The following is a 12,525-nucleotide window of genomic DNA, read 5'->3' on the forward strand; positions in this document are numbered from 1 at the left end:
AGCTACTAAATACAATGAGAAGTGGCATTTACTGAGAGCTTGTTATGAGCCAGACACTGTTTTAACTACTTTATATCTATGATCTCACTAAATAATAAAAAATATGAAGTAGCTATCTTATTACCCATTTTTTACAAATGCCGGAATTGATACAGAAAAAATATTGGGCTTGTCCCAGATCACATAGCAAGTGACAGCCAAACAGGCAGTAAAAATCAAATGCCTCCTTATCAAACCACTCCTCCATGTAAACAATATGTAAAAATCAATAGCTTTCTCACATACGAACAATTACTGATCCAAATTGGTAATGGAAGGAGAGAGCCCATTCAAAACAGGGAAATCTGGAAAGCATAGGAAGGAAATTGACAGGAAATGCCTAGGAACTAAGAGAGTAAGGGGAGGGAGCATATATTCAGGGCAACTTGAATCTGTGTCTTCTGTTGTAGTTCTAGAATTTGGCCCAAATAAACTCTCTACTTAGAAAGATGGAGAGGGTATGGACTATAATGCTTTACCTAGCAGGCTGTAAGCTTTCCCTTTGCCCCACCAGATCCACTCTCCCACCAGATCCATTCTCCCAGCCTTTTTTTTTTTTTTTTTTTAAGAGACAAGGTCTCACTCTGTTGCCAATTTCCAATCAAGGCCTTCCATTGGCCAAACCCCACGAGAAGCCAGAGAGCAAGGGGCTCTTGATGAAGTTCATATAGCTCAGCTTCCAGGGACATAGAGCAGGATAAAAAGGCTGAGAGAAACCAGGCATAGTGGTGTGCGCCTGTAGTCCCAGCTACTTGGGAGGCTGAGGCAGGAGGATTGCTTGAGCCCAGGAGTTCAAGGCTGCTGTGAGCTATGATGACACCACTGCACTCCAGCCTGGGCGACAGAGCGAGACTCTATCTCAAAAAAAAAAAAAAAAAAAAAACAAAACTTGAAGAAACCATAGATAAATAATTTTTATAATCTTGAAGTGGGAAAGTTGTTCAAAGTGTGACAAGAACAGCAAACAAACAAGCAAGAAACCAACAGCAACAACCTCAGAATCTTAAAGAAAACATTAAAAAATTTGACTACATAAAAATAACTCTGCTTACTCATCTGTAAAGTGAAGGATCAGTAAAGACACATCCAGGTTTTATATGGTAAGATCCTGAGAGATTATATTATGCATTTAGCATATCGATTATGCTTTCTTATATTGTCATTTATCTTTAATTCATATCTCCTATTTCCCCAATGATATTACAGACCCCTTGAGTTAAGAATGCGCTGTCCTCAGCGACGATAATAGGTGCTTATGAAATTGTTCTTCATGATGATGAAAATGCAAGTGATCATGAAAATAAGAATGATTCAATTAATTAGGTCAATTTTGAGAGGAAGATTGTTAGGCAGATTAATCAACTGAAGTGACCAGTCATCTGATTGGATTCACTAACTAGCTGGGTGAATTAACTAGGGGTTTAGTCAAGTGCAACTTGTCTAGTAGACAAGCATCAATAAAGCCTATGTTTTCTTATTCGAAAGACACTAAGTCCTTCTTAACTTAATATGGTGGATTCAACAGCAGAGTAGTTACTGATTTCCAAATAACTGATATTACATCATTCTACTTTAACTCAATTATATTAATATACTAGTTTTTAAAAGAAAAATTTTTTCCCCAACTTTTTTATTTAAAAAAATTTCAGACATAAGAAAAGTTGAAATATTTGCATAATGCAACCAGCATACTAGCTGTCTAAATTCAGCAATTGTTGACAGGAAGCCACATTGGCTTTACCTCTTTGTATGTGCATATATATATATTTTTTCCTTAATCCTTGGAAAGTTAGAGACAACATGACATTTTACCCCTAAATACTTAAGCCTGTGTCTCCTAAAATAAGGATGACACCTAAGAGAATTAATAATTCATCTCATATAAATTCTGCATTTAAATTTCCCCAATTTGTCCTCAAAACAGCTTTGATAGTTTTATCCTGATTGAGGAGCCACTTAGTGTTTACACAGTGAGTTTGGTTATTTCTCTGCAATTTCAATAAAATCTTGGCATATATGAAAACTTTTTTTTAATGTATGACATCACCTTGAAAGGTGACTCTAAGCTCCGTGACAAAAGTGTTCCCTTGAATGGCAGACCTGTATTTCCAGTTATGTGCTGGACTGTTTTATATGTACAAAGAGGAACATATTCTTCTAGAACAAAGCCCTAAAATTTCGAGACATTAGTGCGTAAAAGCTGAACAAAATTAAACACACACACACACACACACACACACACACACACACACACACCCCTAGCACTGCCATTTAAAAGCTATGAGAATTTTCTGTTTCCTTAAAGAGTGAGGCAGTGAAATTTGTTGTATTCTTTGCTGCTTTTAATTTTTTTTTTTTTTGAGACAAAGTCTTATTCTGTTGCCTGGGCTAGAGTGCTGTGGCGTCAGCCTAGCTCACAGCAACCTCAAACTCTCGGGCTCAAGCAATCCTCCTGCCTCAGCCTCCCGAGTAGTTGAGACTACAGGCATGTGCCACCATGCCCGGCTAATTTTTTCTATATATTTTTAGCTGTCCAGATCATTTCTTTCTATTTTTAGTAGAGACAGGGTCTCACTCTTGCTCAGGCTGGTCTCGAACTCCTGACCTCGAGCGATCCACCTGCCTCGGCCTCCCAGAGTGCTAGGATTACAGGCGTGAACCATCACACCCGGCCTTGCTGCTCTTGGTTTTCTTCCCTCTTTCTCTGAAAACATTTTGAATGGGGCTTTTAGATGGCAAATATAAGGCAACAGCTTTTTAACTTTTTCTTTAATTTTAATAGAAAATACATCATCATGAGGTAAGAAATCCTACACAGTAAATAGAAAAAAAAAGAGAGAGGGAGAATGAGAAAGAAAGGAAGAAAGAAAAGTAGATAGAATAGGGCTTTCAGTTAGGTAAATGTAAAGCAAAGGCTTTTTTCATTTTTTATTTGATTTTTCATAGGTAATACATATTCATGTGGTACAGAATTTTTATAGAGAAATAAATAGAAAGATAGATGGCGGGGGGGGGGGGCGGGGGGGATTGTGCACCGTGTCAGGGGTCCCCAAGACCACCCCTGGGTTTGGTGATTGGCTAGGAGGATTCACAAGACTCAGCATATATTAACAGTATGCTCAAGCTATGATTTATTGCAGTGAAAAGATACAAACCAAAATCAGCAAAGGGAAAAGGTGCACAGGTGATGCCTAGAGGACACCAGGCCCAACCTTCCAAGAGGCTTCTCTCAGTGGAGTCACACGGCATGTGCTTAATTCCTCCAGCAACCAGTTGAGAAAACACGTGCAAAATGCTATCTACCAGGGAAACTCACTAGAAACTCAGTGCCCAGGGTGTTTGCTGGGGGCTAGTCACGTAGGCACACTGTGCCCAGCATGCACCAAAATTCCAGCCTCCCAAAAGGAAAGCAGGTGTACAGCGTAAACCATATTATTTGCACAAACAGCTTAAGTACAGTCAGCCACTCTTACCGGTTCTGGGAATGGTGGGAATCCTCCCGAAATCCAAGTTTCTAGACACCAGTCAAGGACCTTGCAAACAGGCCTTTCTAATGATAGCCGTCTCAGGCCTGCTATGTTAACTCTTTCTGTGCAGATACATACATACATACCTACGTAGGGGGATATGCAGCAAAAGGTTTTCCACTCTCCTTATAGACCATCCACACAATCCCACCCCCATCCCCATGCCCACCACCATAAGAAACCACCGTTATTAGTTCCTTGTTTAGCTTTCCAGAGTTTCTTTAGGCATACGAGCAAATAAAAACATATTCTTATACCTCTTTTTCCCCCCACGGAGTGTACTTAGTATATATGTCATTCCTCTCTTGCTTTTTTCATTTGGAGTTCTTTCTATACCTTTATCTAGTGAGCATCTGCGTTCTTTTCTCACAGCTAGAAAACATTCTGTTGTCTGGATATTCCGCAATTTACTTAACCATTTCTCTATTAAGGACATTTGCGTTGTTTCTGATCTTTGGTATTATAAGCTCTATGTAATGAATAACCTTGAACCTCTGACAGACCTTCTTCTGAAGAGTTAGTTGTGGCTCCAGTGAATTACCCTGGTCTGAGTGATAATGCAGATCCTACATAGTTGGTCTGGTCTCCTGCAGGTAAGTTAGCTCGAAAGAAAGCACTGGATGGAGAGGATAGAATTCTTCAACTAACTTGTGAAAACAGACCTCTCACTGGCTGGGGCCCCTTATACTTTGTTTTCTAAATCTCATTGTGTTTCTTCTTTCCTTTTAGATGGAAATGAAGAGGATCAGGAACGGCCCTCAGGTAAGTAAGGTTTAGTGTATGGTTGCCAAATTTTAGCAAATTGGGACATGCTTCTACTAAAAAATTACTTGTTGTTTATCTGAAATTCAAATTTAATTGGATGTCCCATATTCTATCTGGCCACTGTAGTTTAGTGCCTTATTTTATTTTAATTTAAAGACAGAATCTTGCTATGTTGCCCAAGTTGGCCTCAAACTCCCAGGCTAAAGCAATCCTCCCACCTCAGCCTCCTGAGTAGCTGGGGCTACACGTCCACACCACCATGGCTGACGGTGCTATATTTTAATCTAGATATTTAAACATTGAAGGACTCCTGGGGTGAAGTCTCTGAAATGAAAAGGAAGGTCAGACTTGAGCAGTATCCAGAGTGGTGATTGAACAAGGATACGGTTGGGGACAGAAGCTCTAGGTTTGAGTCTCAGCTCTGCCATTCGACTCAGACATCAATATCAAAGTGGTTGAGTAGAAACTTAGCATCATACATATTCTCCCAAAGCTGAAAAAACACCTTTTTATTGATGGGAACCTAAATAAACCCCTTAAACAAATTGCTCAAGTCCACCTAATGCTGTGTTCCCAGGAGGTATAAAGTGAAGTATAAAGGCTCAGGTTTCTGTATGCCAGTTGCTTGGTCTGGGTGAGCATGTGAGTGAGAGGTAGGTAGGCATTAACCCCACTGTCTCCCCAATTCCTGCTGGTTGTTTTTACTCTCAGATGCTATAAGTCAGGGTCTGCTTGATGAAAAGCAGGAAGGACTTCAATAGCAAGCATCGCAGTAGTTTTATAACAAGTCCAAAAGTTTTAACCTCTTTAGTTAGATACAACCATGGACATTTATCCCACACTTGATCTTAGACAAAAGGCTGAGGAGAGATCAAATAATATTTTTTATTAGAAATTTGCAGATACTTTGAGGTTGCTCCTTGTAAATGACATGTGGAAAATGAACACAGCCTACACATTCCTTTGTATATGGTATATTTTTAGCATTGTAAAACCCCAGTGTAATAATTAGCCTTGTCTTTTGTTTCTCATTCTCCTTTTAAACTGAAATATGAAGCACTTCACTGCTTAGTTCTTCTGTAAGTTTCATTTTACCATGAAATGAAAGTGTTCTAAAGATATTCTTGACAGGATATGCAAATTAACATAACAAAAACCTTCTTTCGTATTGAAGGCTGGTCCCAATTACATACTAGAGTTCACCAGATGAGTCCAAAGGATGAGATGCTTTGAAAAAAGGCCCCCAATGCAAATACTGGAGGAGGTGACTTGGTTCAAAAGAAGAAAGGCTATTTATGGATGTATTGGTCTCCAAACAGTTCAGCCTGCTGTCTTGGAAACTCAGAAGCAGTTTTCCTGAGGTGGACATTACAGACAATCTATAATACCTCACCATCTGGTCTCCATAGATCTGTAAGTGGATTCATTAGTAGTGAGGTATAGTAGAAGAGCACTCTCTTGGGATTCAAGAGACATGGCTAGCCAATAAAAATGTTAACTCACACTTGTCCATGCCTTCATCCTGTTTATGATTCCATGGAGTTAGAAGCACCATCACTCATAATGCTTAAGAATGAGACACCTTTGAGGCAACTATTGTTAAAAACCTAATTTTCCCATAAGAAAGCTGATGCTCAAAGAAGTCATATATCTAGTAATAAGCAAAACTGGGTTATAACTCATGTCTTGATTTCACTGCCCATGTAAGTCATCTAAGCAGCCAGAACCTCAGCAATTCAACCAGATAAACACAGAAAATTCTTGAGTTTATGATTCAAAGGATTTCTTTTCCATGTTTAATGCAATTATTCTAATTAGATGCTGTCATGTTTCATTCACCTATTGCTATGTAACATACAGTCACAAAACTTATCTGCTTAAAACAGCAACCGTTTTATTTGCTCACAGTTCTGTGATTTGGCTGGTGCTCTGCTGGGCAGTTCTTCTGTTGGTTTCAGTTAGGGTCTCCCATGAGGTAACAATGGGATGGCTTTGTTTACATGTCTGGTGCCCAGGTGGGGAAAACTGTGAGGCCATGACCTTTTTCTTTTTTTCTTTCCATATGGCTGGCTTGGGCTTCTTTTCGTAGTGGTTAGATTCTAAGAGTGAGCATATCAGAGAGAAAAGCTCCAATGTGCCAGCACTTATCATGTCTTTGCTTCCATCATTCTTGCTAATGTCCTGTTTATTGGCCAAGACCAAAGTCAATATGGAAGAGTACTCCATGACCGTGTGAATATTGGAAAGCATGATTCATTGGGAACCACTAAAGTAACGATACACTACTTGTATGAAAAACAAACAAACAAAAAAACCCAATCTTCCACTTGTGGTATATACAACAGAAATGTAAAGGAAATAGTATTTAAGTCAAGATCTACTGTTTCAGATTCTTTAAAGGATATTGGCTTTAAAACATATTACTTTAGAATACTATGCAGCCTCTGAAAGTCACATATTTGAATATTAAATGACATGGAAAAACATAATATGTTAAGTGTAAACAAAAAATGTTTTAAAACAAATACTTGTTTGAATATACACCCCACTTTTCACCATTTTTATTGCTGATTATTTTCATTTCTTGTCCTTACATTTATCAAAATTTTGTCAGGATATATACTATTTTATAATCAGTAAAGTGCTTTTATAATTGCAAAGATTCTAAAAATAGTATTACAATAATAGGTGATAGGGTAAAATGTTTGAGTACATCTATATAATATTATTTATATTTCTATATTGCTTTATGGATTCTCTAAAGTAAAATATTTGCAGTCAATAAAATAAAGTTCCTATAGGAATGCAAATAAAACAACACCCCAGAATTGCGAAATTATCAGATTGGAAAAAAAGGAAAAAGATTATCAATTCATAGTGTTGGCCAGGATTTAAGGGCCTGGAGTGAAAGTGCAAATTGATAAAACATTTCTAGCAAGAAATTGAAATAAATCAGGATTTAAAATGGGCATTGCTTTGATAGAGAAATTCCACTTGTAGGAATTCTAAGGAGAAAAATGTTTTTAATTCTCAAAAATGTAGGTACTGACTTGTACTGATTTGTGGTATTAATGGTGGAGCTTTGTCTCTTTATATACTTTCCACCATTCTCTATACTTTCTAAATGTAGTATCCCAAAACTGATACACTTTCATGTTTAGTGGAGACAGCAGAACTTGAATTTCATGGCCATGACCTTACACTGGAGGTTCTCAATTTCGGTTACACATGGGAGCAGGATCGTTACAGAGTTCCTGATGCCTGATACCCAAAGATTCTGATTTAACTACTCTTGGATGTTGCTTGGTATTTGGAATTTTCAACGCTGCCCATGTGATTCCAATTGACGGCCAAGTCTGAGATCAATAGGCATAGTCAAAACTCTCTTGACTGACCTGACTTAAGTTCTGACTGCTTAACCTGCATTCTCTTTTCCTTCTGTAAAAAAATGTTGACTAATTTCCAGTACCTCTTTAACATCTCAAGTTGGTAGGCTACTAATACCTATGTCCTTTTGCTTCCACCAGTTGAGTTGTTTTCCTAGATTCAGTTGAATTTGTTTCTAAATCTTTTTATGCCAATTGTATATTTTTAATTGTAATACAATAGCTCAATTAAATATGAGTATAAGAAGAGAGAGTTGAATGTTTTGGAAAGACAGCTAAGGTAAGCTGCTTTTTTAAAAAAAAAGGCTATTGGGATAGCTAGTTTTATGCGTTAACTTGGATAGGCTATGGTGCCCAGTTGTTTGGTCAAACACTAGTCTAGATGTCACTATGAAGATATTTTGTAGATGTGATTAACATTTACAATCAGTAAATGACTTTTAGCTAAAGGGGTTACCCTCAATAACGTGAGTGGGCCTCATCCAATCAGTTGAAGGCCTTAAGAACAAAAACTTAGATCAGCCTTGTGCAAGTAGGAAACGAGAAAGAAAGAAAGAAAGAAAGAGAGAGAGAAAGAAAAAAAGAAAGAAAGAGCAAAAACTGAGGAATTCTGTCTCACGATAGTAACATAGAAATCCTGCGTTTCTGGTCTGCTGGCCTACCCTACACATTTCAGACTCAAGACTTCAACATCAATTCTTGCAGCCTGCCCTACAGATTTTGGACTTGACAGCCCCCACAACTCCTTAAAATAAATCTATATCTGTATCTCTAGCTATATCTATCTCTTCTATTGCTTCTGTATTTCTGAAGAATACTGACTGATACAGCTACCAAACTATGTGTGGGTGAGATAATTATAAAGGAAGAAATATCTAAAAGGATTCTGTAACTCAGATTGTTGTGCATATGCTTTTAAGTTCTCACTCCCCTTTAAAAAAAGATAAAGGTAAGTAATAGCTAATATATTCCAGGGGTGCTTTATGGAAGACAAGTAATCAGTGGACCCATATTCAAGGGGCCTTGGCCCTACACTAAAACAATTGGTGAATATAATTGCCAAGAACTACGAAAGGTTTGAAATCTTACCCTACTTACAAGCTAACAAGTTAATCTGCCACGATTTCCTGGAAGCTGGTAGAATATGAGACTCCTGGGTCAGAGACAAATGACTTTAGTACTTGTGGCACAGCAAGCATCGATTCCCATTCCATGCAGTGGCCCCAGTGGATGCCGTGCACATAGTGGATTTGCAGCACAGCTGGAGAGCCTGAGCTTAGAGAACCTTTTATAATGGGTTGCAAGCAAACCTCCCTGAACTTTGCCCAGAAGGAAACCTTATCTTTATTATACTGAACATTGAACAAATCTGCCACCTGCTCCAGGGGGAGACACTGTCTCTGTCTTCCACCACTATCCACTATCTTCTGTTCACCATACAAACATCCTTAAAAAGATAGTTCAAAACAAAGGCAGTCAATGCCTCTGCTCATGAGATGTACAGAAATGAAAAGACCCGTGGGGAATTGTCTCCCCAAAATAAGTCCATTTATATAATTCAAGTTAAAAGAAAATGTTTAAGTTGCATATAGATCCTTTCCTAAAAATGACTCCCTGATTTAACCGACTTTGTTGTTGTTTAACTGACCAGTGGTGTTGAAAAAATGGTGTTAAATAAAAGAGCTTCTATTATTTTCTCTTGATGCCAGCTTCTTTCCTAGAGACACTGCTTTTTAAAGGTGATTCTCATATTACTAAAATCACTGGCAGATATTAAGAAGTGTTTGTTGAATCCTTTATTATAAGTGATTTAAGTACTTTTAATTTTAATCTATTGTTTGATGATAACTGTATTTTCACCAGAGGATTTTAATAATACAGGAGCATTATCTTATACTTTGTGTGCCTAGAAGATCAGCATTGTCTTTTTCTTTCTATAAAACCAAAGCATTAGTAACCACTGAAATATCCCAAGCAACCACAACAGTGCCTGGCAATTATAGTTGTTGGGTAAGTAAATACAAATATCAAAAACTTTTATTCTAGGTACATTTGAATCTTCAGATAACTCAGAAGCTGGTAGGTACTCTCTCCAAACGTCCACCAAGTTGGAATGACTCTTCAGCTGATTCAGAAGATTTATCATCAAGCATAATTAAATTTGAGTGTAACTTACCAGAGTCAGAACTATGTTTATCAGAGAAGGAAAGGATCTTCCCCTACACAAGGGACAGGGATCATTATATTAGCACCTAGCACGGATTTAACCACCCAGGATGGTTTTCAACTTTCTCCTAATCAGGTAATGCAGATGCTGCTAGTCCAGGCACTTTGAGAACCACTGCCTTACAAATGACCATTATTTTAAAAATGGATTTCACGTTGACATGACTATCTGAAAAAGGACCAGGCAAATGCAGAGCAAGGAAGACCTTTTTTTGGAAAAAGGAAGAGGACAACCAAATCAGCAGAAGCAAATATTCCAGGTACTGATGGAAGTTACCGGACCATATTTTATACTTTTCCTCGTTGATCTGAGGTTTAATGATAAGCTTCTTCACTGTTATGCTCTACCAGAGGTTGCCTGGGTTAGAGCAAACATCTCTGCTTAAAGGAGCCCCATTTTCTCTTCCTTTTTTTTTTTTTTTTTTTTTTAGACAGAGTCTCAAGCTCTGTTGCCCGGGCTAGAGTGCCGTGGCATCAGCTCAGCTCACAGCAACCTCAAACTCCTGGGCTCAAGCAATTCTTCTGCCTCAGCCTCCTGAGTAGCTGGGACTACAGGCGCACACCACCACGTCCGGCTAATTTTTTCTATTTTTTGTAGAGATGGGGTCTCGCTCTTGGAGAGGCTGGTCTAGGACTCCTGACCTCAAGCAATCCTCCTGTCTCGGCCTCCCAGAGTGCTAGGATTACAAGCGTGAGCCACCATGCCCAGCCAAGAAGCCCCATTTTCTAACCTCAGTTTTTCCTATAGGGAACAGGGTGACCTTACTAAGCCAGTCACTTCATCTCTTTGAGCCTTAGTTTCCTGGTCTGTAAAATGAGGTAGGAATCATTGAGCCAGGAATTTTCCACATAACTCCAAAAGCTTATCAATTTCGTGACCTTTCTTTAACAGGAGAGGTAATGGGCTCTGTGATTTGACCACAGATGACTTTTGCCATTTTAGCAGGTAAGAGTTAAATTCCTTTTCACACAATTATTCATCTTCTTTCTGGCCTATGGGAGCAGGGTGAAAAATAACTGAAGGGCCGGGTAACCTGTGGCCTGCACAGTGCACCAAAATTTCTGCTCTCTCAAGATTACAGTTAAAGTCAGTCTAAACTTCAGTCACCTCTTTCAAGCTTGGTGTTAGTATATCAATTTCTTGATTTCAAAAAATCAAAAACCTCATGACCCATTCTAAGGCTGGAACTGTTCTTAGAGGAAATTGAAGGAACAAATAATTAATGACTGATTCAAAACCTCACCCCGAGGTCATGGCAGATGCAGGGACTGGTGCTTGTGGCCCTGCATAGAAAGCATAATGTGATTATTTTGGAATAAACCTCACGATGTACCAAAACACTGGCATTGAATTTTTTAAAGTGACATATGATTGCCATTGTCTTATCCACTTTGCTGTAAAATGCTTTTCTACTTGTGATTGAGCCAGGGGCCGGCTGAGTCTACTCTGTAATTCTGACCTAAATCTTTAGGAAAGAGGATTAAGGAAGAATGTTCTGGTGAAAATAAATCAGGGTGTCAACAAGGGGGGATTTTGCCCCCAGGGAACATTGGCAATATCTGGACACATGTTTTGTTTGTCACAAAGTCGGCTGGGGAGGGTGGGGTTACTATTGGCATCTAGTAGGTAGAGGCCAAGGATGCCGCTCAACATCCCACAGTGCACAGGACAGCCCCCCACCCCCAGCAAAGAATAGTCCAGCCCAAAATGTCAATAGTGCTGAGACTGAGCAACCTGAAGTATTCTGGGAGGTGAAAGCAAATGGCCAGAGGGACAAAGGGAGGAAGCAGAGGGAATCGATCCCTGGTATCTGACTCCAGGGAAAGGTTGGTGCTTGGGCTGGTTCATTCAATCCCCTCCCCTCCCCGCTCCCACCCTCCTCCTGTCCCCGTCCCCTGCCACCAGTCTGAAATTCCTCTATCATGTACCTTGGGGAGTTTATTGGGGATAAAATTGGCTTCGAGGAAAATACATAACAAACATAAGAAACTAATAAACGCAGGCAAAAATGCTCAACAGCAGAGGTACACCAGAAACAGCAAGAAAACAACGGAGCATCTCAAAGGAGGTTTTTGAGCTGGAAGAGATGTGGTCACACACTTTTTCAACAAGTGCCCCTTTGTTCTTTTTATAGTTTAATGCTGAATATAACAGTCTTGGTAAGCTCAAGATATAAATGATTCCGATTTCAGATTTTTTAATATCAAAAGAATAACAACACATCAGCAAAAATACTCAAAGAACAAAGCCTGACATACTAGAAAATTAGAGGAGGAGGAGAAAGTATTGGAATCACTGTTGGGAAATGACCCCAGCAGGCCACATTCCCAGCCCCTTCTCGACACCCCCCGACCACCACAGTTCCACGTACCTCAAATACACTGTCATGTCTACAGATGGGGCCATTATATTTCCTGTGCTGCCTACGTAAAATGATTGTGCATAAAACTATATATGTAAACTCTGAAGGCTAGATTCATGTAAGCCTTATTCATGTATTTTATTTATCTTGTTCTGACATGATAGCCCCATCCTAGCACAATGATCTACTAGCAGGTACTTCATAAGGGACTGTTGAGTC

This window comes from Lemur catta, chromosome X (genome assembly GCF_020740605.2).
Source record: "Lemur catta isolate mLemCat1 chromosome X, mLemCat1.pri, whole genome shotgun sequence".
Classification (NCBI taxonomy): Eukaryota; Metazoa; Chordata; class Mammalia; order Primates; family Lemuridae; genus Lemur; species Lemur catta.